At 44.5% G+C, this 23428-nt stretch overlaps 1 protein-coding gene across 30 annotated transcripts in view; it reads right to left on the bottom strand.

Moving 5' to 3' along the window:
• EPB41L3 (erythrocyte membrane protein band 4.1 like 3) overlaps positions 1-23428 on the bottom strand; it is a 150220-nt gene that overhangs the window by 92304 nt on the left and 34488 nt on the right. For 6 of the 30 annotated variants that reach the window (XM_052787343.1, XM_052787347.1, XM_052787351.1 and 3 more), the window contains exon 1: positions 9851-10012. The exons of 2 other annotated variants lie outside the window; for them this stretch is intronic. The gene's annotated coding sequence lies outside the window, so the exon portion shown is untranslated. Of the gene's footprint in view, positions 1-8195; positions 8345-9746; positions 10017-11128; positions 11149-23428 lie in introns of those variants that run through there. 22 more of the 30 variants (XM_052787348.1, XM_052787339.1, XM_052787341.1 and 19 more) reach the window with 10 other exon arrangements.

Raw genomic sequence — 23428 nt, 5'->3', positions numbered from 1 at the left:
CAATTTTATCCCACTGGTTGAGGTTAACAATTTAACATTCAGGTTTTAATTTTGCAAAGTGTTTCAATAACTGTGCAGGATTTATCAGCTACTGCAAGGCTATTTGGTAAGCCACCAGAAGATTAATCGTTTGGGTTTTGCCAACTCTAAAAGCATCGCTGCTCAGCGAAGAGATCGGACCAGACAGGTGCAAAAATTCAAAGCTTGGACAGCTATGGCTTGTTCCTAGCGGCAAGGCAAGAAAGGTCAACATTTTAAGTGGATATTAATACACTTTCAGTTCTACCTAAACCATAGGTGAAACATTCCTCCCTCCTTACATAAACATATAATTCTGAAGGTGATTTTTTAAAGAGTGCACGTGACACACTTAAGCTTCAAATACGTATGCTTTGAGAGGTTAGGAGAACGCGAAAACAGTGTTTCATTGAAAACTGTTTGTCATTTTTAATCACAGGATAGCTCTACAAGAGGTGTGACTGATGCAATTTAAATTTTCACCTGACAAATTGGATTATTAATCTTCACGGCACCTACAACAAAGGATCAAGCGGAGCAGCCAGCAAGTTACCAGCCCCAGAAGCTACTACAGAACATCCCCGAGATGGGGAAGCAGAGTCCTGCAGCACCCCAGGGTGAAGCACTTCTTACAGGTGCTGCAGCCAGGAGGGCCCGGGACCTCCATCCTTGCCCCCGCTGCCACCTCCCAGCTTTGGTTTTCCAAAGCAGGGGAGGACCTTGGGCAGCCCCACCGACAAGAAATGCTGTGGTTTGCAAAGAAGGTGACAGAGGAACAAAATTGAGGGCTTTCTCTATACCTGGAAAGAGCGGTTCGCTCTGTTACTGGCAGCTCTGGCAGGGAGGACCAAGGAGCTTGAGGAGCTTTTCACTCATGCCTGAATGCAAGCCTTACCTATTGCCAGTCACTACTTCATCTCCCTACAGAAGGCAATAAATACTCCAAGCTCCCGCTAAGTTTTCAAGCAGTTGCCTTTTTCTAACCGAGTACACTTGTGATGCCTTGCCACCCCAATTCTGGAAGGTATCATGCATTTTGCAAAGCTGTCATCTTAAGTGATGTTAAATATTACTCTTAGGTACCAGTTTTGTATCTCTCTAATATTACTGATCAATAATTTCCTGATTATGTGTCTAACCAGAGTTCAGAAAGAAATAAAGTTCTAAAAATTTCCACAGAGTAACTTAAAATGGGGTTTCCATACACTACAATTTCAGAATACTAGGTTAAAGTACAGTAGGTTATGTAAGGTCTTAAAACAAAAGACAAATGCCACCAGAAAGCGGGTTTCCTTGCTTGAGAATCTCAAGTTGTTGGGCTTAAATGTGCCACTACTCAACGAGTGACTTCTGCTCACCCCACTTCTCAAACTAGTATGCTTTTAAGCAGGAAATAATCCCATTCATCACGTAAACACTTATTCAGAATCTTGTTAATGTTTGTGCTATCCCTTCTGAATTTCTGGACAGTTTCTTTCAGCCTCAGCAGCCAATATTTAAGGAATATTTAACAACTAGTATTTTTTAAACAACAGCATGTAAGCAGAAATAATTGCTTATCACATCTACTTTACAAAAATCAAAATACAGCCAGTGGAAACCAGATACAAAACACTCGCCTTCAGCTGAACTAGTTTTGTTTAGAAAATGAACAGACTATGCATTTCCTTGGCCGAGACCTTGATTTGTTTGCCAAGTCCCATCCTGCAGAGATTTTTCTTCTTACAACAACATCCCAGGCACAGAGGATACTATCAAGGAAGGAGACTCGCAGTTCTGCGGGTTAAGAACAATGATAGCCCTGGCACGCCTTAAAAGAAAGTAGCGAAGTGTTTTTAGTAAACTATGTAATGTAATATGTAGTAAATATATCTATTTTATCCCTTTATAACTGCTTGGAAGATAGAGAATGACAGGTATCTTCTTACTGCAATTTGTATCTTTACTTTGTTTCTGCATCATCTATTGTACGCCAGCATTTTTTTACTAAAAAAAACCAAAAACAAAGCACAGCAAGATTTCTTACTAATCTATGGAGATATTAAACACTTGTATTGATTAGAAGAAGAAAGCATAACTACACTGATTGCGTTCTTCAAAGCAACATCACAGGATCAGAAGGTCATGGGAGACATCTTCTTTCATACCAGCTACTGTGCTGTTAGATAGAAGAAACACAGGTAAGAGATAGAAATCAGTGCTTCAGGTGATGGAAAATGCAGGACACAGGCAAACAGCAAAATAAAGTGCAATAACCAAACTGCTACTGGGCTGAGGTGATTCAGAACAACAAGGGATGGGGAAAACACAATGATCACGTCTGCACGGCAGATAGGTAAAAACAAAATTGGAGCTGAAGAGGGAGGGAGTCCAAAACCAGGCAGAGACAGACATGCCAGTTACAGAAGCTGCTGATATCCTTCTGGCCAGTGTAATGCTGAAACTACAACCGCCTTGACTCCATAGGTAACTCCAAAACCACGCCACTTGCCCTATACTGGCAAGAGACATTTTATGTCTGTTCCTATAGCACAGCAGTGGGAAGTTGGTAAAAATTTAAAAAGAAGAAACTTCTTTTTATTCTTCAGCTCTGCATCCTTAATTCAATCACTGTCCCCTCGGGCTGCGAAAAAGGACTGGCTTTACTGCTCTGCATTACTGCGTTAGTAGAGAAGCTGCAAAGTACAATGTTCGTGGTTTATATATGATGTAAGAACAATAGTTTTGGGTTCGCACAATAAAGACCAAGTCAAGAAATCTGTGTCACACCAGTAGCAAATGAGGATAAAACACATTCAAACTTTAAATGTGAAATTCTGGATGGTTTGGTTTGGCTTTGCAAGAGCTGTGGTCAATGGGTACAGATCAGAAATAACAACCTCAAAGCCAACACTTGGAAGAGAAAGGCAGGCTTTTCAAGTAACTTTAGTTATATCAGAATTTCACCATCACAATAATTAATTGTGTGGCGTATTTAGTTATGTGCAAATGCGAGTAGGTACGTGGTTTATGCAGACAGAAAGCCTAGATAAATATATTTAAATATATTGATGAAGGCAGTGGGCGCTGTCTTTTAGCCCTGCCTTGGACAACCAGTGGGGGCAGAAGCATTGTCTGCTGGGTCTTCTTCTCTAACCCATTACAGGCACAAAGGGATTCCCAAGATTGGAATAAACTAAGACAAACCAACTATCCTCTAGTTCTTGAGCATGTCTTAAATAGGGAGGCATGAGAAGTAGTTGTGGGTGGTGGTTATCTTTCTTATTTTTACTTTTTCCACGATATCCACTATAGCCCATTAATATATTACTACAATCTACGTATAGAACTAGTGCATTGAGGGCAGGACTGAACACAGAATGCAAAACAGTGTCAATACCAGATCTAAACTGGTGTAGAGCCTGTCCACAACTTCCATTTGCTGCACTTAGCACGCTACCCCTGCAAGTAAGTGATCAAACCCCGACAGCGTGCTAGCACAGTATTAAAGGACCCTCCTAATTGTCATGCCTTAAATTCCAGCTCTAAGCCTGCTAAGAGAAAGCCTGCAAAACTCTTTAATAAATCATAGAAATCAGAGATAGAAATTAGGTCATCTTGCCCACACCTCCTATCTGCACTGTGAGTTTGCTACCCATACAGTGCTGCTGAGTGCTGTGCCTCAGCAACTCCTAAATGATTCAAGTGCTGAGGTTTCTCCCAATTCCCCAGGCAGGCTATTACACAGCCCAGCAAACCTCGCCGTCCGTCCCACCTACCAGCCTTGTCCTCTCCACCCTAGTTTTGCCTCTGTCCCATTTTGTTCTGTTCCTATTATATCTCCCTCTGACTCCCCCAAAATCTGCTCTTCGTGCTACCACAACCACCATCCGGCAAAAACTGTTGCTCAGGAAACATTCTTCTGCCTCTCCTGTAATCCCACTGTAGTGTGCTGCTATTTTTAGGAGAAAAAGGAGGTGGTAAGGGAATGAAAGGCTGCCAGCTCCAGCTGTACAAGAATAATGCTCCAGGACGTGGAAACTACATTACACTGTTTCCCTTTAAGCACATACAATTAAGCAAAACTTTCACTCTTCTGGAATGATCCAAAAGAGAAAGACAGAAGAGATGGAAAAGACAAATTCCAAGGTAAAAAACCTGCCATCTCACTTCACCTTTCAACGCTGCAGCTGGGCCTCTCCTTCCAGGGTTGTTCTCAAGATTTTATACTGGCATTTGCCTAGCAAGCCACATGGTTAAACTAACAACGTACTGCCATAATAAAGTGATCAGTTAAGAAACCTGCTTACAAGAGGCAACTTTGCCTTGTGCCAGCCCTGCAAGCGGGAGCGAGACCTGTGTATTACTCCTGCTTCGAGACAAGGCGACATGCTGACCTCCCACAGGGCAGCTGCCCATCTCCCTCCCCAACCTCCCCAGCCAGTGCCAGATGCCCCATGCAAAGGGCAACCAGTGCCTGGGCTACCAAGACCACCTGGCTAAACCAAAAAGACCCTGCTTTCCTGACAGCATGTTTTTGTACCTCACCCACCATCGTTACCTTTATCAGACCTCGTATTTACTGACATGCAAAGTTAAGAACCGCTACTAGGAGCAAACCAGAGGTACTAGGTTTCTTGCTGCAAATAATTCCCATAGGGAAGTGGCAATGATTCTCTCTGTATGGATGTATATATCCATATACTGTCTCCAGCGCAGCTGTGGGGCACCCACAGCAATCACATTGTGCTGGGGAGCAGAGGGGCTGAGTGCTGCCTGCCCCAACCCTTGCTCTGCAACAGCAGTAACTTAGTTGAAAAAAAAAAACAAAAAAAACAGTGACGAATTCAGTGGACCCAGTGAAGTAATCATCTCCAGGGTCCTTAGAGAGATGACAGCTTCCTGATCTAAGCTACGATTTGGTAGGGTCAGATTTTGATACCTCTATCTAAACCGAATTGAGCCTTGCTTCACAGACAGGCTTACTGATTTCCGTGGGAAGACTGGCAGATAAAGATACTCCCCGACATGAGTCAGGGTGCAAGAACAGGTCTCTCAGTTAGCGTAAACATATGTTTCCTAGGTCTGGAAGAGCTTTTTTTTTTTTTTTCCCCTCTTCACAGCCTGTTTGCATTTGCTGGTTTATTAAACAAGATTTCTTTTTCAGCCAATATGTCCTAGGAAACCAGGAGGTGTTACACATACTTGCCCTCGAATTCATAAGGAGTAAACAAGGTAACCTCCACCACCAGGGACGACTCCTGCTCCATCGTTACCAGCAATGTCACGCTCCCCAGCTGCCAGGAGCAGTATCACCTCCTGCCACGAGGGAAAGGCTGCTGGTGCACGCCGGCGTGTGGCTGCCTCCCAGGATTTAGTCGCCTCCTCCGCTCCTCTGGGGAGGTGGAGAGCGCTGAGGCTGAGCCACTGCAAGGGATGAAGCTCTGAGGATGAGGAATGTGGAGGGATGATCCCAAATCGGGAGGAGGGAGGGGAAGCAGGGCAGGTGCCTGGCCACCTTCCCCAGTGATGGGAAGGACAGACGGTGCCAGAGGCTCCCGCCCCAGCAGGGACCCTGCCAAGGAGCCCAAAGGAAGGCGTACCCAGTCGGTGACTGCAGCCAGGGGAAGGGGGCCTGTGGCGGGAGCGATAGGCAGGAGCCTGGCTGGGGGACCAGCACACAGCCAAAGAGAAGAGCAAAACCACAGGCCCAAGTGTGCAGCTTTCTCTGGTCTGACACAGGCCAGAGACAGGTTCTTTCCCTTCCTCTCTCCCGTGAACATCCCATCGTGCATCAACAGGGCTTCAACCAAGAGCCTGCCACGGACGGCTACTCCCACCCCGCTTGCTACCTGCAGCCCATCCGGGATCAAAACCCAGCCCCTGTTTTAGGAAAAAGGCTGCAGCAAAAGCCAAGCAATAGATTCACAGTACACCTTGGTAGTTCAGATTTTAACATAGCCCAAAACCAGAAACGTCAACCATTCTCCATTCTGCGTGGGAGCTTTCTTCTCCCACTTCGAACTCATTAGAGCAGTGCTATGACTTTTCCCTTCTGTCACATTTGTCAGTAAACATATATTTCATACAAATAAATGCATGTGAGCATGTATCCAAAACTGTATCCTGCTTTCTTCTCTTTACACTCCCCCCCTTCCCAAAATATTTCTTTATATTCACATATGCTTTCCATTTATTCTAGCCCTTTACCCCCCACACGTGCTCCAAGCCCCCGGTTTCCACATTCTTCTTTAACCCTCTAAAGACTTTTCTCAGTGGGATCAAACATCTGGTGGGTGATCCTCATGCAGATTTCAGTACTTCTTTTGTTTCTCAGCTTGCCAACAGATCAGTTTTGATAGGTAGTGAAGCCACTGAAAGGGATTCTCTGTCTGTGGCATACAAAGTATTTCCAAGATCTATAAAGGAAAGGGTAAAAATTGAAGGGGTCTATGTAAAAAGAGGGGGTTTTCCCCCTTTTTTTACTTCTATGTGCTTTCTAAACTTTTATTTATGTATTACCCTTTCATATACCACGTCCCATAGGATGCAAATAGATTCATGATTTAGAAGATTATAATAATTTCCTTTTTGCTTTTATCCGCTTTATTCAAGAACAACCTGCCCTGATGATATAGTCAAAGTCAAAGTAAAAAGCAAAGATTTCATTTTCCTCCAGAGACAAAAAGCTGACAATTACTCAAATTGCATTATATTAATTACTCAGGAAGGGTGCAGGAGATACTGAGTTTGCTGTCTATACAGCACATTGTCTCAGATTAACTCAGTTGTCCCAAATACTGACCCATTTCTGCTTTTCCACAGATATTTAGTCCTCGGCAATCCTCCTGAGTTTCCTCTGCACTGATGCTTATGGTGACAATGATTGAGAATGGCAGGGGCAGGAGCAAAGGGCCCATAGGATTTCTCTTACCAAAGCCAAGATAAGTGGTTATGCTCCTCTTCTCCACTACTTGTGCCATTCATTTTAAGAAACAGAGATCCTTCCAAAGAAAACAAGCATTTCTCTTTGGGTTTTTCTAGCCAGCTAATGTGAGAGGAAGTGCTATGTGTCCATATACACATTTAGACTTGGACCATTCCCCAACCATTAGAAATGACTAATACTGGAGATGAAAAATTAAGAGAAACATGATAAAACCTAGCTAAGTCATCATCTTTTCAGTAGTTCATCTCTTTTAAAGGCTTCCTTTATGGTACTGATTCAAACTGCTTAGCGATGCTTATTCCAGTCTAGTTCTGGGTAACACTCTTTTACATACTCTATAACTTCTGTACCAAATAAAAACAATCCATCATGATCCTTCGGAATAAACACGTTTTCAGCTTAATTTTCAGCTTAGTTGACAGCAACCATATTTTTCAGTTACATGCATGCATTTATTTTCACTTGATTAGAGAAAAATTATGTCTGAACAAAACACTTTGAAAATTCAATCTCTGCAGTGATAACATATTTCCAGTTAAAAATGTGATGAAGAAGATGCTAAACACAATATCCCAGGGTCATGCTATACACACTGAAAAAGCAGTCCTGCAGACTCATGAAACAGCCCTCCCTGCACAGATCTACCCTTTGTTTTCAAAGCCCAACATACATTGAATGCGTACTGAATCTACACAGATTCTCACCCCAGGATGTATTTCGATGTGATAAAGTCACACAGTTATTAATACTTTCATGTTGAAAATACTGTAGCTGGAGAGATAAAGCTGATGCTTCATCTCATGAGAAACAAGTATTCTTTTATAACCGCTTATAAATGGTTTGATGTTTTCTCTGAGACAACAAGCAGTCATTTACTGGTACATGAAATTTCCATGAAACAAGTCTGAATGTCACCCACCGTGAATAACACATTTCAAGAACTTTCTGTTAACTCAAGATCATGCCTGAAATACAAAGAAGTGACATTTTACGTATTTAAAAAATAACCATGCATAGCCCCCCCAAGGAATTCACAACCACTGCACCAAACAACAAATCTAACAAATATAGGTGTGAGCACGCTACCATGGGTCAAACCTACCACCAGTGCCCATATTATCTATAAAAAAACCCCAGCCTTCAAAGAAAAGCCCATGAACAGTAATTCTTTTCCATTAAAGAGTAAATATTCAGCAGGTTTCCACTACAGACAATTAAAAAAAAAAACAAAAAAACAAAACAACCTCACCCTCTTTAATGCAAAAATTACGTAAGTTTTAACTTCACCTTCACTTGCTCCTTCTCAGAAGAGAATAAAAGCCCAACTAAAATTAGACCTCTCCAGTTTTGCTGCATGCAGCTCCCCGGCAGACACAGCCCTACCCTGCGAGGAGCCGCCAAGGCAGAGGCGTGGGGGGGGAAGCTGGGGATGGTGCCACACCCTGTTGCCCTCCCACCCTCCTCCTCCTCCTCCTCCTCACCCTCCCAAAGGCAAAACCTGCCCACCGCAGAAGCAGGCTCTCATCGGATGAGCTCCTGACACACATCCGACCAGCTCCTCAGTCATACGGGGCAGCCACTGGTGAGAAAAGGCCACCAGCTGCATCATTAATGGAGGGATGCGACTGTGTGCAATTAGTTCTGGGAGAGGCCAGGGCTGTAACGGTCTGATTAAATAAAATCAATGTATTTTTAACACTTCCCGATGTGTTTCATGTTCTCTACTGCAGCAAGCAGGTCTGCAGCACACCAACAGCTCAAGGAGCCTTCCAGCTCAAGTGGTGCCGTAAGGAATAAACTTCCAGCAGCTCTTACTCTAATGCGGTGCTCTTGGGCTCTCTTCTCCCCTTATTGCCATGCAGGTCTCATCCTCACGTTAGAGCTGAAACTTTCCAACCCAAGGAGACCAGCGCAGCAGTACTCGCCTATACTATATTATGCATGTACACACACAGGTGCAGCAAGACCTGCGAATTTAACCACATCAGTGATGCAGCGCAATGATCTTGACCTTTTAATACTCTATGAAAGGCCTGTTCTCCATAGATTTAGAGGAAAAGTACACATTTGATTGCATCTCACCAAAATTTACTGGCCAAAAACTTACATATTTTGTTTATATTCTCATTTTGTATGAGATTTAGTTATACTTGTTTTCTTTACACAAATCTTTCAGCTTTCTCTGGGCACAGACAAATGCCGACAATATTAAAAGTAAAATGAAAAGGCATCATTCAGCTCACCACACTGTAAAAAGACAGATGCACGTGGGACACACCTAACCCAGAGCTTTTTTTTTGGCAAGCAGGCCTCTGACTTGCAATCATTTTGACAGAAGACTTCAAATGTCGTCAGTATTTTCCTTTTGACTTACAAGCAACATGCATGTTGAGTTGAGGAAATAACTTTCCATCTCTGCCTCAAGCACAAGCACACACTAGAGAACAGCATTCAGAGTGATAACCACCTCTACCGAACGCCTTCCTCCTCAAGCGCAGCCCCGTAAGAAACAACAACAAAATCAAGAAACCGCAAGGCCAGGTTGGCCATACTTTGCTACTTGCCACGATCAGAGGAGTGCGAGTTTTCGAGCTTCTCCATATATACGATAAAAGTTTCAACTCTCAACGAAAAACAAGAAAACCTAAAAAAGACAAAACGCTATTTCCCCTCGCCCCCCCCCCCCCCCCCAGCTCCTCTCTGGTCACCCAAGGGTGAGGGCCCACAGCCGGGATGCAGGACAGGACCCGCACAGCCTTCCTGCCGGCCGTGCCCTCGCCTTCCCTATCTCCCCACAGACCTGGCCAAGTACCGCAACTTCCACGCCGCGCTCCGCGGGGACAGGCGGGGAGGGATGAGGGGAAGGGGGGGGGGCTCAGCGCCCGGGCCGCCGCTCCAGCGCACCTGGGAGCCCGCGCCGAGGCGGGCAGGCGGGCGCGCCCCACGCGCGATTCCTCCCCCGGGCGGCCCCGGCGGCGCGGGGCGGAGCGCCCGGCCCGACGGCTCCGACAGGCGCGGGGCCCCTCGCTGCCGGCCGGGGCCGTGGGGCGGGGGCCGGCGCGGCGCTGCCACTGCAGCGGGCCGGGGCTGCGATCTGCTCCGTACATAACCACACCCACCGCATTGCAGAAGCCACGGCCGGGGGGGGGGGGAACAGCCCCCCCGCCACCGCAAGGCGCGCAGCCCCGGCCGGGCGGTGAGGGAGAGGGGGGGGAGGCTGTCCGGCTCCCCCTGCACCGCCCGGGCGCTGTGCCCCCCAGGTGAGCGGGGCAGCGGGCGCTCGGTGGGGCCAGCCCCCCGGGGGGGGGCTCGGGGTGCGCCCTACCAAGCCAGGCACCCCCCCCCCCCCCGCCGCGCCTCTGCCGCCTACATAAGTTTCCCACAGAAAATGCGTATCGCCCTAAAAAAAAAATTTAAATTCCACACCCCCCTCCGCCTCCCCCTGGCACAGCTGCGGCGGGAGCAGCCGTGTCCCCCCCCCACCCCGCGCCGGGCCGCAGCGAGTGCCCCCCGCGGAGCCCCCCCCCCGCCCTCCCCGCTCTGCGGGGGGCACCGCTCGCTGCCTCCCCCGGCGCCCCCCCAGGCATCCCGGCCTCACGCACACGCCGGCCCCCTCCGCGGCTGCTAACTTAAAAATGGCTCCTAGGAATGAGGTTTTTATATATATATATATATATATATATATATAAATACGTATATATTAAAAAAAAAAGGGGGGGGTGCAATCTGCCCGTGCTCCCCCCGGGCATATCCTCCGCTTCCCCCGGCGGGGAAGAGGCTGCACGCACCGGCGGCGGCGGGAACGTACCTTGGCGGCGGGGAGCGGCGGCGGGGAGCGGCGGCGGTACCGGGGCGCGGGGCTGCTCCCGGCAGCGGCCACGGCCACGCGTCAGCAGCGGCAGCGCAGCCCGGCTCTGCCCAGAGCGAGCGTCCGCCGCTTCCCAGCAAATCAGGGCTGCGGAGGCTCCTCCGGAGAGAGGGAGGGAAAAAGGGAAGGAAAAAAAAAAAAAGAGGGGGAAAAAAAGAAGGGAGGAAAAAAAAAAAAAAAGCCCATGCCGCGGAGAACGGCAAAAGCTGGATGCTGGCAGGTTTCTGGAGCCAGTTCCCCCCCCCCCCGCCGCCTGCTCCCCGGGCACACAGCAGGGAGGCCCCCCCCCTCCCGCCCGGCACCGGGATCCCCACCTGCGTCCGGAGGGATCCGGCCGGGTTTTGGCTCAGCTAAATGAATTCTTCTATTTAGACAGATGAGTTTAGCTGCTGCAGTTGCAACCAAACCCTAGCGATGGAGAGACTCCCTGTGAACTTAAAAGCAGCAAGCTGGGTGCTGGCAAAGTTTGGCTTTGATTTATACTTGGAGTTTTTGCTGGGGGGATACCAGCCTTTTCAATTTTAATTTCCAGTGACAAACCACATGCTCTTAAAATCTGGACTCTTGTTTCACTCAAAAGCATCACCAAAACAGAAAAAAATATAGGTCCTGCCACACATCAGCTCCCTGTCCAGGAAGGGTAAAATAGAACTGAAAATGACTTTTGAGTTTTCACTACAATACAGACCACAGCACGCTACATGTCAGAAAGCATCAAAAGTTCCCAGCACATACAGAAGCCATTTGGAACGGGATAATCCTACTTGCACCATTCCATTCTGGTAAATACGTAGCTCCCCTCAGAGCACACAACTGAGCTTTCCACTAACTACATGCATACGAGCAGCTACTGGATTTGAGACTCTGCCGCACCACGGCTCTCAGAGGCACTGCTCCTTCGCTTCTCTGGGGGACCAGAAGCGGCTGAACTTGCTCTTTTCCAGGGGAGGAACTGGCCATGGGAAGGGTAGCGATGGCTGGCTGGCTGTGGGAGAGCCACAGACCAACACACTCTCATGCTGCACCTTCCATCCTGTTGCAGCACAGTGGATAAATGAGGCTTATTCTCTCTTTAGATGGTGTATTTTGAGCTCCCCAAAGTGATCCAAATTATATTCAGGCCTCTGATATGAATCAGGACGGAGAAAATAAAAATCTCCTCTAATTAGCAGCATCTCTGTGAGATTTAAAAGAAGGGAAAGAGGTTTTGACAGTAGGCAGTGGACGTACGATTTCTCAAATCTGCAAAACTGTGCTGCTCTGTATTTAACACAGAATTGTAGCAAGACACACACACACATCCCCTTTACCTGCTATGCAGGAGTGCCATTTAGCAGATCTGTCACACCGTAACATGCATAAGAAGGAGAGGGACTTCAAAAGGAAAATGCATGCCATCAACTAAGAGAGGGAATACCTCTAGTCATGCAGCTGAAATAAAAAGGCTTGTATACTCTTCTCCACCAGGAGCTCTGGAAGCCATCATGAATCACACGGGAATGGATTTGACAGCTAAGGCACACATTAGAGTTAACAAGGTTTGATTTAAAAAAAAAAAAAAAAAAAGAAAAGAAAAAGAGCAAAGAAAGAGAAGGACTGAGTTGGTTTGAACCAAATCGAGTCTCAAAAGCAAGCTAGGAGACTTAAGTATTATTTGAAAAACAATGCAAGATTTACCAGCTCAACCTTTTGCAGCTCTTGTACTGCCCGTTAAAGAGCAAGGTGTTGACGCTGCTTTTAAGCAGAGATACACATTCACAGCAACACATGTTGTCCTTGAGCAGTACTGCAGGCAGATTTGCCCCAAAGTTACAATACACTCCATGATCCCTTTTGTGGATGTACTGCATAGATAATAGCATCTTTCATCTGAGGATCTAGAAGGCTTTCAGCACACTGATTTAACCTCAAAACATCAAGTGGTATTAACAGGCTGTTCCTACAAGCAGGAAATCTTTGCAACAGACATGAGGTAGCTGGTACCCCTGGGCTACCAATATGGGCCTAAGTTTCAGAGCTCTTAACACTCAGAGTGGTTTGGTTTTTTTTTTTTTCCATTTTCAAATGTTCCTTCCTAATTTCAAAGTGGGTTAGTTGGCCAGCTTGCCCTGACTTCTGTCAGATGGGAGCTCCATGGAAGTTTAGATTTCCGTGAATCAGCAGTTTTCAATTATTTAAAAAAAACCTGTTCTTCCAGTAATTTCTAGCAAGCCCAAATCCATACTCTTCTCACACAGGTGGGAAACATAAATAACCCCCCTGCACTTCACTGGAGTCATCCCAGTGTCCATTACACAAAAGGAAGCTCGGATGACAAGTCCAGGCAGCACTAGAAGAGACTGATCTCCTGCCTTGCTATGGGACAATAGTTTTATTTTTGCTATTTTCTCACCTTTCTGGAAGTGACGATTCAGACCTGGATGTCAGGAGCAAATGAGTTTAATGGTCCCATTTGAGTTTCTGTTCATCTCAACTCCCAACGCATCAGGCTGCACTCCCTGAAACACCCTGCCGGCAGCCAGACGCACAGCCCCTGCTGCCTTCCACAGAGAAGTTTTTAACGCCTACATTCTGCCCATTTCAAAACACCACCAGCTTGGGTGGGAAGCAGGATGCCACACACTCGTGGTTGCCCTGAACCCTTCAGATCCTGCTGCTCTAGACACAAGCTCCCTGCGTGCTGCTACCCACCCACCACCTCCTCTCCATTTTGATGGCTGCAGAAATCCTCCCCCAGCCCACTCCTGCCAGGTCATCCCCTCTCCTCTTCCCATATCCAGCATGCCCCATTCTCCATCCCCACTCAGCCCCTTCTCCCCCTCCCTCCATTACCACCATACCTCTCAGCCAGGGGCCTCCCAACCCTCTATTCCTCCTTTGCCCTTGCAAGAGGTATCTCCTCCTCTCCTCCAAAGCAGCTTCCTTCCCCTTGTGCCATATACCTTCCCTGCATTTTCTTCAAGCCAGGATCCTCCATTTCCTACCCATGCAAGGAGCTAGATGTGCATCAGGAAGCCAGGCTGCTGCCAGCACCCCATCCTTTGGGGAGGAAGGCACATAGCTATCGAGGTGTCAGGACCCCACTCTATGAGCAATAGTCACCCAGGAGATCAACACTAAGCTGAGGAAATGGATAAAATAGGCGGCAAGCTCTGCCCTCCATTCCCTTTTCTAGCCATCCATCACTTCTGGTTTTCCAGTTTCTCCCACATGCAACTTGCTTGGGAAAGCCCTGCAAAGGGAGGGAGGAAGGAAAGGAGTTGTTCCTGGCACGAAAAGCCAAGGAGTAATAAAGGGAACGACAACCTGTGACATGAAGCAGGTAAGTTAGAGGTGGGGAAGGAAAAGGTGCCAACACGTGCACCCCCCTTCCCCATGGGGTACCAGTCAGAGGAGGGGAGCCGTGAGGAAAATGGGCCCGCACAGAATATTTGGCCACGACAAGGTGGTTCTTTTTATAGGAGAGGGGAATGGGGAGGCACGTGGTCTCTGCCAGGAAAGGATGAATAGGCAACCCTGGAAGAGCAGGGACAAGGATTATTGCCCAGTCCTGGGAACTGCTGCCTAAAACATTCTTGTGATTCCCTAATTGATTGGACATGGCATTCAAAATAGCACGTTACAGAAAAGCAAGACACAAAAATGCTATCAAACTCAGCAAAAGACCATCTCAAGCTCAGCCAACAAGGAATTAGCTGGGTACAGCACTTTGAAAAATGGCAAGTACTATAACGCAGTAGCATTATTACAGCATTATTAAGAAGATATTTCTTAGCAGACAGGAGCTTGGCACTATGTGTCTAGACGGGTAGATGGGTTTGGAGTCGAACTGATTTTTTTTTTTTTTTTTTTTATTATTACCGTATCCACTTCCATTTATTAAAAGCAAACTGTTCTGCCCATGACTCATGCAGCTTAGCTTTCTGCATGGCAATGAAACAAAATTCTCATAATTAAGAGTGATCACTGTGAGACAGCAGATGAAGAAATTTAGAAATCAGACCAAATCTTCTATTTCTGTCTTCCCTCACTGCAAACATAATGCCCACAGACCTCTAATTGGCCAATATTACCATTGCCTTCAAATATATATAAGTAGTAAACCTTCAGGTGAGGTATCCCTTAGTGCAACTCAGTGACACAGCAGGTCAGATTTATTCTTGACACTGGTTTATTGACCTCAGTGCAGGGATTTACTTGGTCTGTCATTTGAAGTAAGTCTCACTCTGCCAGTCAGTGCCAAATCCACCCCATTTTAAGACTGCTGAAGGAACAATAAGTAAATTTGGCCCCAGTGCTTCTGCAACTGAAATCCTGCCTATAGAAGATTTACTGCTATTAATTCAGCACTGCTCTTTGCCACTTACATATCTGTGGCTACTTTCTGATTGAGAGCATTAGCTGGATTATCAAGTGATTACCTCCTGCTGCAGTTCTCCAGCCCCCATTATAAATCAAAGGTAACTAAATTTTATGGATCTAAGATGCTTTGGGAGGTACCTGAGGCTGTGCCCAAAACAGACAAGAATTAGTTTTCAGATAGAGTAATAAACTGAAGCTTTTTATCTCAGTTAAGGTTTTCATTTTTAATTTATTTTGTGTATGCATAATCATTAATATGGTTTAACTGTACTCTGATTTAATATACACTGACTAAAAGAAACGGGAAATACAGAAGATATGCAATATGCAGTTAACACAAATTTATTTTAAGTAGGGTTCCTAAACAGCCTAACGATGAGGGAGGCAAGGACAACTCATTTTCTGTTAGCAATTCTAGGACTGAGAGCTTTCTAGATGGCGACCACCTCTACTGAGGTCAACACAGACCATTCTCCTTTACTGGGCTGCTTTCTGCTGAGTCCATTTATTTCAATCCATGAATTTCTGGCTTTTTGTCCTCATTCGCACAGTTTTGCCCTACTTGTGGGTTGTTAACCAGGAAAGCAGATACTTTCCTTCCCCCTTTTTGCATGCCATTAAATCCAGTCTTGCATTTTAGTTAAAAAACTATCTTTAGCTCTTCTATGTCTTCTTTTCATGAAGCATCTAATTCAGAGAAGGATTTAAGCAGGAGTTTAACTTGAGCATAAGCTAAAGTCTCACTGACTCAAAGGAGAATCAACACTCATATTTAGTAAGTACTATCAGAAATAGAAATGCCATCCTGAATCACAACTGCCTTCCACAAATTTCTTTTTAAGATACCTCTTCCTACGGCACCTATAATAAAACAACTCTCAGTGGCCAGGTTAATAGCCACAGCCCCCAACTGCTTTTATATCATTTGCCTTGGTAAGCTGCAAGGTTTACCAGGAAGGGAAGAGGCTTTAATGAGTGTTTGCATAGCACCCAACACAGTTCACCTCTCATCTTAATGAAGGTTAATAGCAATTAAGGGAAGCGCTAGTAGGTTCTTAATGAATAACTCTGCTTATGCTTATCATAATACTAAAGTGTTATTAAGAAAAGGTAAGAACTCCTGCTCAAGAGTGAACATATCTATCTTGTATCCGTACTGTCTTACAGTTACGCATGCTAAGATGTCACAGGTTGTTTTCTTTAATGGTTGAAAGATTACTTTAGTTCCAAGGACTCCTTAGAATTAAAACATTTCTGACCTGGCATGTCTAAAGAAGAATTTTAGGTTCCTTGGCTACCTTTCCTGTCAAACTATCCCACTCCATTTTTATTCTCTCAGAGTGCTAGAAGAGTAGAAAACCCAGCTCCGATGTTTGACAACAAGTAAACTTTACTCACGGAAGGGAAAAGGCTGGTGGTTTTGATCTACCAAATATGCTTACTGAAGAAAACAGTAAGTAAGCAAAACCCCAAAATATACTCTTGTCTCTAGTTAGAAAAGTGCACATTTGTTCCCAGTACGCTGCCTCCTCTTGCTCTTACTTCCTTTTCTTTGCACAATGTTTTAACAGCCAGCGGAAGTGGCTGCTCTTCACAAACCAAGGACACAGACAAGTCTGTGTCCACACTGTGCCTGGCTGCTCCAAGCCCAGCCAGCTAGACACAGCCCTTGCTCCTGCAGCCAGTCCCTGTCCCGCAGTCTGCCACGCTTTCCCAGCCAGTTAAATATCTGCATTACCAACAGGAGAAAAGTCTCCATCTTTTTCCCCTTTTCCTGGCTGCTCCTTCACACTTCTGTCCTGCCCCCTTCATCAAGACACTACAAACATTTGTTAAAGTCATGGGAAGAAGTAGGCAAACCCACCTGAGTTAAAACTAAAAAGGGAGGAGAGACAATAAATCTGATCAATTCCTCACCACGATTCCCCATGAGATCTCATCAATATGAGACTCAAAAGCGTGGGGTGTGGTGTGACATGAGAAGTGGGGATGACGGCAGAGTCACACCGCCACCTCTTCTGGCAGCCGCGCCAGCCTGTGCTGGCATCAGACTGTGCTGTTGGCCACCAGCCTTTATTTATGTGAGCAACTGCTCAAAATTATATCCCTAACCTTCAGCCCCTGCCTGAACAGGCTCCCAGGGACCAGTCCACCTCTGGCTAGCAGACGGCCTCTGCACACAACCAGGAGCTCTTCCACCTTATGTTTATAGCTGCTCAGACACTTTCAGAATGCATTACCTTTTAAAAAGATGCTCTAATTCAGTTTACAGTTTAAGTCTCACATTCAGTTAATGGGACACTGCCAGTAAAACTGAGTTGAAGGTAATGAGAAGAGGAGAAACCCGTCCCTTCCCTCTGCTTCGACAGCTTACTCCCCCTGCAACTCGCTCTCACTGTCAGTACTCACAGAGAAAAATCAGGGGGTACCAACCCAGGCTCTTCACATCTTTCCCTTGGCAAATACACTAGCACACCTTAAAGGCAGGTGCCCTGTGTGCACCCAGTATATTGTATCCTGGGATAGAAAAGTAGCAGAGAGTGACACTCCACTGGTTTCTTTCTAACTGAAATGCAGCTAATTGCTAACTGGACACAGACCTGCAAAACAACGCCCGGGCATCTGTGTTCGTATCTCTGAAGAGTAATTCTCTTAATAGCATGAAAATGTTACTGTTACATTAAAAGAGCAAGAGGAAAAAGAGCCAAACAAACCAAAACAAACCAACCTCATCTTCAACTCACTGCTTTAAACTAAACAAATTTCACTCAACCAAATGACAAATGATATAATTTGTCCCCTAGGTGCTGAAAAATATCCAAGAAAGGCATCTCAGCCTCTCAGGCTTTTGAAAAGCTTTTTACACTTCGCAAATAACAAGTATCAAGAACAGCCTCTCACATGCAAATGTTTAATTTAGCACACATGCCCCGAACCAGTAATTTTAGGACCAGGTTTGCTCGGTTGCCACCAGGTTGCTCCCAGTAAGCCTGTGTGCAAACATCTGTCTGGCTACTCCTGGAAAGACACACGCACAGCCCAAAGTTGCCAAGCAACATCCTCGATGCTTTAAGCATCGGGCCAGCTCGCCTGCTTTGAAGAAGTTACTCAGGAAAAAAAAAAGCTGATAGGAAAGCACAAGCTTACATAAGGACCCTGCATGTAGAAGAGGTGCTCTGCGTCTTTCCCAGAAAATTTCTGGGTGCACAATTTGTTCTTCGTAGTAAAATAAATGCAGCGATTCCTGTCATCACCTCCAAAAAAAAAAAAAAAAAAGGAACAATTTCCATGCTGGAGTTCCTAAGGTTGAAACTGAAATCTAAACAAAGATTCAGGTTGAAAAATCCATACTGCCCTCCATCCCCTACCCAAATCAAGGAACAAGCAAACGCTGATTCAGTGTATCCAGGGGCCAACACAGTGCCACTGGTGACAGTTAAAGGTAAGCACATCTCAGTGGTTACAAATGAAACATAAAAATAATGTATTTACAAAAAGCCTGTGAACCAAAGAGATCCAGGCTGCGTTCTCCCCCACATTCAAACTCATTTTGCTCAAGCGTCAGTCAAATTATTTCCAAGGTCCTCTTTAATGTATCAGTCAGACCAGCCAAACACACACTTTTCAACATTTTAATGCTAGCTCTTCTCCCCAAACAAAGTAACAGACAGAAAAAGCAGGACTGGAATCTCTGTTGCAAGGTAAAAATCACGTTAATAGCATGAGGGCTTACAAACAGAACTGGTCCTCAGTTTCCCAACTTGCCTGCAGGATTCTGACAAGACCATGGTGACTGACCACATTGGTTTGTGCTTTGGTGTCTTGACCCATGAAGCTGCTTAGGAAAAATTTGCAATTGCCATTGCATCTAACATGTACCATGAACTATCAGTGTTCTTAACAAAGGTAACCAGAGTTCATGGTATTTGGAATTTCACTGATGCTTGAGGCACCAGACAAGTGCAATAAGGCTGTAAAAGGAGTATTTTCACTTTAAGACCTTGTTTTCTCCTGACAAGACACATAACTGCAGAAATAATGAAAGCCACGGACATCTTCTCAAAGGAAAAACATGATGGCATTGATATGAAGCATTGGACTTAAACAATATGCAGCACACAGTTGTTTCCTTTGCAATTGCAAGAAAATTCTATTAATCAACTAGTTTGGAATAAAATGTCCCCAAACCCTCCAATTCTGACTTCAGAATTGAATCCTTTTCTAGAGGTTTGGTCCATTTCACTGCTTTTTGTACAGCAGCTAATCTATAGTCTAAGAGTTATTTTAAGTGGAAGAAAAAAATTAAAGAGAAATGTAAGCAAGCCAGATAAATGAACTCAATAAACAGCCTTCAGAGGGTTCGGATGACTTCAATGAGTTGCTTTCCTATGTTCCTTTCACATTTTGGGGAGAAAAGTTGGAAAGAGGAAAACTAAGTATGGGAAAGGTTGTGTTCCTAAGGTTTTATATACTACTCCTTGTCCTCTACACTCCACCCTTACAACCACCAAGCCCAGCACTCCAAATAACCCTTTAGATATTTTTGTCAGGCAAGAGAGAGCATATGCAGTAGCTATATGCATGCCAACAGGCAGCACTGCACATGCTGATCGTCTATCACAACATATGCTTTGATTAGTCAAACAGGGTACCTGCCCGCTACGGCCAAGCAGGACTTTTAATGGCTGAGCTTACACCAATGCAAAGCATTTCCCTTAGACAGGCAAGGCTTGCCTCTAGACTATTCTAGACCACCATGGCTACACCACCACCGCTACTCTTTATTTCTCTTACCACTACACAGGGTGGATTTGAATGCGTAGCAAAGCTGCTGTAGCAGTGTCTCGTGGTTTAGAGCCTCCAAGTCTTTCCCCGTGCCACCCACCCTCTGCTTTGCATTAAGCATACAAAGTCCTGCTTTATTTAACTTTTGGGGGGATTCTGCCACTCTTTGAAGGAACCTGAAAGTGATTATACAGATGAACGATGAAACCTGAGCTCTTGTTCTCATGTTCCACCCAAGCAAAAAGGCAGGAGATATAGTAGCTTATTCTTGGAGAACTCAGCCTCAAATTTCTACCGCAACTGTGGCAACATATTTCTTAGGGTGCAAGAGTGCTAAAACCCTTCAGACAGCAAGATCATTTCTGTGTAGCACTCTGAAATGAGCTTCAAAGAAAACGTGTTTTCATGTCATCAGTAAATTCCTCACCGGCAGGCTTTGGTTTCAGGGTGTTTTTTCCCCCTGTTTTTAATAAGCAACAATTAATAATAATTTTTAAAAACCCACTTTATAATGAACATTTCTTAGAATAACATGACAAAAAGTCTACCCTTTGAGAGACATAAATTTTCTATACTCCACAACTCCCATGAAATCAAATACTCTGACATATGTCCACTATTATGATTAAAGTAAGGACTTATGAAATTAAACTCCCCAAGGATTAACTTAAAGTAAAGAAAAGCAAAATTTGGGTTTTCTGGAATTGACTGGGATCTTGAAATGCACGTGAATCTTAAGGCCTCTTGCAAAGGCTGCATCAACAATGTGGCTATTTTATTCACTTACCTTCTTCAAAGCCTCTTTAAAGCTAAAATTATGTTCCCTGTTATTTATCAATTTTATTTAGACTAATCAAATAAAAATTTTCACTTTGCAACTTCCCAGACATCACATTATGTGGCATGTCTAAAGTTTGTACAGAATTCATCAGTCAATGAACTTAGCAGAGCAGAGCAACGTTCACCAGGCAATTACAATGTCTGGAAAACTTGCCATAAAACAGCAGTTATCATGCATTATATACATGCAAACCAAGCTATTATGGTAAGATTATGTAGCATGTTACATCTTATTTTCTTATCTTTTAGATCCTTAATACCCTCAGCTTCTGTACCGGGAGTACGGCAACTGCTCTTACTCACTTCTTGTTACCTTTTTTAGTGTCTGAAACCTATAAAACACTTTCATTGTGTAAGGGTGGTGTAAAAAAAGTCAGGTTAAGCTGACAGCTGACTTGAAATCAAAAGCAGAGTAATGGCTACTTGGAGAAGCTAGGATGCAAAGTGATAGGGCAAGAATTCATGGTACCCTGTTCAAACTTCACTAATTTGCAGTGTAAACATTTCTGATGTAAAATACGGATGAAGTAACTCTCTCTCTAAAAGAAATATGTGTTTATATCACTTTGCTTGGTTAAAGGAAAACTTCAAAATACATTGGCCTGCACGGCATTAGCTGAAGGAAGAAAACCACTACCAAAGAAAGATACTCTGTTCAAAATTTGTCTTGAGACTCCATACTCCAGATCATGAAAAGTTTAGTTGCATAAACTATCTGAAAACAAAATTAAGATTTCCAGAAAGAAAAGAAAAAGAAAAAAAGAAAAAAAAAATTGTTTGTTTTTCCTTATTTACAAAAGAAAAATAAAGTGATGAAAAATAAGGAAATATTTGAAACATCTAGAGCAGTTGTTTACCAAGTGTGAAACTTACTAAGTTAAGGATAAGGAATGTTTCGGGTACAATTTCCTTAGCCCACAGAAAGTAGTTACAGCTATACTTAGGGAATCCCAAATATTTGAGAGTTTTACATATGGGGAACAACAGTACACTGTATGCACAGAGATGACACATTTGAAGTAGAAGGTGAGAGCGAAACAAGAGCTGCTCGCAACTGCGCAGCCAACGTCGAGCTTGGACAAGCCCACGGAGCATCTCCACGTTCTGGGCCACCAAGCTGGAGACCTGTGGTGGGAACTCATCTCTGCAACTGCCATGCTCAACAGCAAGAGGGCTGGAGAGATGAAGAACACAGCCCGCGTCTTGGGTACCTGAGCAAACACATGCCTGACCATGACTCCTGATGATACCAGGATGACATTGCAGGAAGCCTGTATTTTAAATATTGGGATGTGGTCAACCTGGCTCATTATGAAGGACCAATAATGAATATGACCCCAGAAACCTAGGTTCTGTGGAATAGATGAGCTGCAAATACCTACTAGCAGAGCAGACTAAAACCAGCCTGAAATTCTTATCAGAGAAAGCATTTTGAAAGCATTGCAAAACAGGAGTAATACAATTTTGAACTGTATTGTTTATTCTTTCCCAAATTTCTGATGTTCCTATACCTGTTTCTATGCCAGGTTCTCTTTATATACATGTATTTTGGGAAATAAAAACTACCAGGTCTTTCTGAGACTTTCAATTCCCCCTTCTTCCTCCCACCCACATCTTTACATCTCCTGGTTTTGCTTAAGCCTCATGGCTCCAAAGAGCAGTAATGTAATTTGTGGAAGGGAAGCAGAGTGTTGTAACAGTCTGCTACTAGAATAAGAAAATTAAACATGGAAAGGAGAGGTGGTATGAATCATGCTAAGTTGTGTAACATTTCTCAACTCACAAAAAAACTTTAAAAAAATTTTTAGTTAATAAGAGCAACCCAGCATTGCATAACTCGGACTCCCCAGTGGGCAACTAGTATGAACTATTTGGACCTGCTCTTGTCCAGCCTTCTTATATCTCTATAAACTGTAATTTTCTTTACTTTTTGTAGTCTTCATTGTACTGCGATAATGTTTACTTTCTAGCGTAAAAGAAACTCAAACTAATCACGTGCATGAAAATAAGAAAAAAAAATAATCAAGACATTTTGTCCAAGAGTTCATCATTACACTGAGAATGCGCCAACCTATTTTAATGCTGATTATGTTTTCTAGTAAATGATTTTAGGAGGTGCTATCCTCAAGTTATTACAAGCAATAGAAGGTTTTTCATGACCAGAGCCAGACCAAGCAGTTTGGTTAAACCTGAACAGGTTTAAAATCTGACTTGAAAGCTGCACTGAACCTGAGCGCATTGGCAAGAGGAAAGGAGGGGGCACGCAGAAGCAGCCCTCCCTCCTCCATTCCCATTTCCTAATGCATATTCTGCTCTCAGGCAGCATCCAACAATTATATCAGATTTCACAAGACCGCTTCTCTGCCTGAACAGTTGCGCTGTTTATGAAACTAAGAATTAAAGCAGCATTATAAAACACAAAAATAAGCAGCCTCTCTGCCTTTTTGCACATAGGTTATTCATCGGTGCTACTGAAAGACCTTACCTTGACACATTCTTTTCCAACCAAACCATTGAGAAGCAACGGAGACTTTCTAAACCTCTGTTTGAAAATCTTATCGCTCACTCAACAAGAGCCTGAAACAGACTATCAGGAGCCCCAGAGAGTACAGCAGAAGTGGGGGGGG

This window comes from Harpia harpyja, chromosome 5 (genome assembly GCF_026419915.1).
Source record: "Harpia harpyja isolate bHarHar1 chromosome 5, bHarHar1 primary haplotype, whole genome shotgun sequence".
Lineage (NCBI taxonomy): Eukaryota > Metazoa > Chordata > Aves > Accipitriformes > Accipitridae > Harpia > Harpia harpyja.
Note: the sequence above shows the minus strand (reverse complement) of the source record. Positions and strands in the feature narration are given on the sequence as shown.